The sequence below is a fragment of the Fukomys damarensis genome, unplaced genomic scaffold, assembly GCF_012274545.1.
Source record: "Fukomys damarensis isolate Sample0158 unplaced genomic scaffold, DMR_v1.0_HiC HiC_scaffold_9, whole genome shotgun sequence".
NCBI lineage: Eukaryota > Metazoa > Chordata > Mammalia > Rodentia > Bathyergidae > Fukomys > Fukomys damarensis.
In genome coordinates this window covers 37,952,710-37,957,105 of record NW_022900921.1, presented here as the reverse complement: position 1 = coordinate 37,957,105, position 4,396 = coordinate 37,952,710, and the positions used below count along the sequence as shown (strand labels likewise).

Sequence of the window (4,396 nt, the reverse complement as noted above, 5' to 3'; positions counted from 1 at the left end):
AATACTTGCTTCCGGGATTGAGTTTGGGAGTATTGCTTCCTTTGGAAAAAGATAATTAATAGACCAATTCAATGTTATTTGTTTACATTTTATTTTTGTTTCCTGATTTCTTTGTCTGTTTGTGTATATTTTTCCCTTACTGGGTACAGTGGACTTTAAATGGATTCTAAAATGGTACATTTCAAAGTATAACTCCTGAGGTTGCTCTCCTCTTTTTCAAGGTCTAGGATGGAAACTATAATGAGAGGAAAATCTCAATGTGTTAGGGACTGACTAGGACAAGGTCAGCATCTAAAGGCTTTTCTCTCCCTTTTGAATTTTTGCTGTGGCAGCTGGTCCAGAGATTCATGCTCCTTGTGGGCCATTGGGTCAGTCATGTTGCTATAGCCACAGAAAATTAGCTTAACAAAGTGGATATTGACGGCAGTGACAGACCCAGCATCAAAAGTGGAATAGTAGGTGTCACTATTAGTCTCAGGAGGCAATCTGGTCCTCAGTGCATTACAAGGGGCCTTCCAATGTCTGATTTCCTACATTTTTGATGTAATCAAATTTGGCAGCTTTCTATTGTTGGCAGGTCAGGTCTACCACTGACATATTGGGAGTAGGGACACAAAAGACTATACCCATAACCTTCCTATTAGTGTAATGACAACCTTGCCCACAGCCTTGGCAGCCAAGGATACAGACATGGTATTTTTGGTGTCCTTCAGCCACAGTTTCCCAGAGGTCTAACAATGGTCTTATTGGGTAGTGATGGCATGAACTGTGGTCATGGGTCCCTTCATGATGCCAAAGTTGTCACTATTCACCTTGGTAATGGGTGCTAAGCAGCTAGTGATGCAGGAGGCATTGGTGATAATCAGAAGGGAGTTATATTTCTCATGGCATGTATCCATCAAAAAATGGGAGCATCAGAAAAAGGAACAAAGATGTAACCCTTTTGGCTCTACCCTTCAAGTGAGCTCCAGCATTTTCCATGGTAGTGAAGATACTAGTGGACACCACAACATACTTGGCACCAGCATCACCCCATTTGATGTTGGCAGAATCACACACCTCTAAGGAGGAGATGAGCTTTGCATTGGTTACAAGCTTCCTGTTCACACTGCCTTAATGGTCATGTAGACCACATAGAAGTCAATGAAGGGGTAACTGCTAATGAAACTATCTACCATCAGAGTCAGCTCTGGTGATCAGGCACCCAATACAGACAAATCCACAACTCTGACCTGTACCTCTGCATCTCAGGTCCATCACTGGCACTGCACAAGAATATGCAAAGATGAGGACTACCTTTTGGATAGAAACATTGAAACTAATTTGTTCATAGTCTTAAATCCTATAGTTTACAGGTAACTTATACTGGAATTTTTTTCCACTTTATGGTTCTTGACAGAATTTTGGCTAAATTTTTTATCCTTTTTTTTTCTTTTTAGTAAACAAGATTTATTTACTAAGACTGATTTATTAATCGCAATAAGTATATGACCATTGAAATTGACCCTATCTTCCACTTAGAAACTTAAGAGTTGTTTCATAACTCATATTATCAAACCTATCCCAAGTATTCATTGTTTTATTTGGGCACAATTGAAACCCCTATAAGAATTTCCATGTATGAAATGCACGTTGCACTCAACTCTGTATTGTATACCAGATAAATCTCACTTCTCAGGCCTGTTTTGAAGATAGGAAAATGTTAATTGGTGCTAATTTTTTTTGTTGTTTTGCTTTATTTTTTTAACAAATCTAAGCACATCCAAGGTTGTGCTGTCATTCAGATGACATGAAGGAGATTTTATCCTAACAGTAAGCAGATACTTTGCTTATTGAGGTGTCATTGTTTTTAAGCCTGCATGATGAAAACCCAATAATTATGGCCAATTTTGAAGAAAGACTAAATTTTGATCTCTGTATTGCAATGTCCTATACAAGTACTAAAATACTAAAGTATAAGCCAATAATTTTGTCTCTTCGTCATAAAACATTCTGTGCATTAGACGAAAACATGCTAAACAAGTGAAAATAAGGGGGGAAATATATATACATATATATATACATATATATACATATACATATATATACATATATATACATACATATACATATATATACATATATATGTATATATACACACACACACACACACACACACACACACACAGTGGGGGGGAGAAAGAGAAATAAAACAATTTCAGAGTAAAATTCAATTTTCCATCACAGGAAATTAAACAACAATTTTGCCATCAATTTGGTTGAGCAAATTTCTACTTCTGAATTGTATTCTCAAATAATTATGCTCAACAACTATAGACTATTGAAAACTGGAATCTGAATGCATATTTGAAATGAATTGTTAAATACTGTTTTCTAAAATACCAGGTTTGGATGAAGTATTTTGAAAGTTTTTAGTTATTTATAACCCAGACAGTTGTTTTGTGTGTATAGAATATTTCAATTTCTTTAATAACAAATTAAGAAATATTATGACGATATGTTTTATTTAAGCTAGGAATGGACATAAAACAGGGTGCATTGATATAGATATATAGATATGAATTCATTTACAGAAGGAAAATAATAGGCAGTGAAAGGGAGATGGATAGAGGTATGCTGATCTCCAGACATATAAGCTCTTGTCAGCTGAGCAGAATAGTTTATTTGTAGCCAGATTGAACGAAGGTGGCCATAGGGACCCCTCCCAAGAGTGTTCTTAGACTAGAGAATCAGCCAGAGGTGGAATACACTATTTTCAAGTAAGCTGGCAACATTTGGTTGTTACTTGGGTGAATACTTGATGCTTGGATTTGAGAAAAAGAAAGGATACATTCCATCTGATTAGTGGAGCTGACCAAGGAGATGAAATGTTATTTGAAATCCATGATGGCCCTCGGTTTCTGTGGTTTCTTACCAGTGGTGTTTGAATCCAATCTAAGACAGCATTAATTGCTGGCTCCAGCTCTGCAGCTATACACTTCTATTGTAAGAGAGGCCTCCTCCCTGACAAATTGAGAAGAGCTAGAAGACCGTAACAGCAAAGACCACGACGGAGGTATCAAAGAACACATTCATTTCTATCACTAGGATCTTCCAGCCGTTGGGGCTGTAAGCAGGGCTGTGAAGCACTGGAGAGACCTAGATGTCATGTAAGAATGGGAGCACCATAGGAGGTTCACATGGGAATCCATGTCATCATCAAGCCCCTAGTCACACGATCAATGGCAGCACTCATTAGATGTGCTGCATTCTTAGTCATTTTAAAATCATATATTCAGATCACAATATAAGTGGGTATCAGAGTTCTTCATTTGTCTCAGTAAGTCTGTCTAGGGTATTCCAGAGAATTTAATGCACTTGGGTGTAAGTTCCTAGGAAGTACTATTCATTATTGCCTATAATATTTTACTCAGTGTCCAGCAGATTCCAGACACTAAGAAAATAATTTTTAAATGATAAGAGTTGTAGAGACCGGAAAAATTGTGAATTGTGCAAATATAAAAATTGAGAAGTACTCCAGTAAATCTTAATTGCCAAGTTAACGGGAGGAAGAGACTCTTGAAGGGGTGATTATTGCTTAATGTGCTATGAGGAAGTTGGGCCCAGACAGAGAAGGTGGGTCACTGAGTGCGGGCCTTTCAAGGTTACATGCTCTTCCTTGTGCACTGCTTCTGGTTGCCATGAAGTGAGCAGCTTTCTGCTTCCACACTTCCGCCATAATATTTCTGCATCAGAGTCAGACGAACACCAACTGAAAGCTCTGAGACCATGAACCAAAATCGGAGGGCTCAGGTATTTTGGCCCAGCAGCTGGAGTGGGGGTGTGGGGCAGGAGTTCCATGCAAAATGCTTTTGTAAAACATTGGCCATGCAAGAAAAGCACTATTTTATACAAGCATTGAACTATATCTTGCGAGAGTTTTCTATAAAAGCACATATAGCTGCATCTAATTCTATCAAGAAAATGTACCAAAATTGTTTACCCAGTACTCTATTTTGTTGTTCCTAAGATTTTGCTATTTTGTTATTTTTAAAAAGTGAAGCATTTCTATGAGAAAACTAAGTTATATAGAGCTTCTGATGTTTTTAAAAATCTACTTAAATGATTTGACATTTTATGTACACTTTAAATGATTTTATTCACAGTAGGATTTTTGCAGGTTCAGAGAATAGTATATAATTTGGGTTTTTTTCTCATTGAGTTTATTGGTACTTTTTAGGTATACAGTACAGTTACATTCTTCATTGGGATCTTGTACCTTTACATGACAGGTCTTGGTTCTCGTTTTTCCCCCATTCTATATAATTTGTTGAAGCAATATATTAGTAAAACTTGGAATTTAATAAATCAACCTCATTAACATGAACATGACAGGTGAAAGATATTGTTTTTGGAA

At 36.9% G+C, this 4,396-nt stretch overlaps 1 pseudogene; it reads right to left on the bottom strand.

The window, feature by feature from the left end:
* Nucleotides 1-284: 284 nt before the first annotated feature.
* LOC104868927 lies at nucleotides 285-3,718 on the bottom strand (annotated as a pseudogene).
* Between the last annotated feature and the right edge of the window lie 678 nt (nucleotides 3,719-4,396).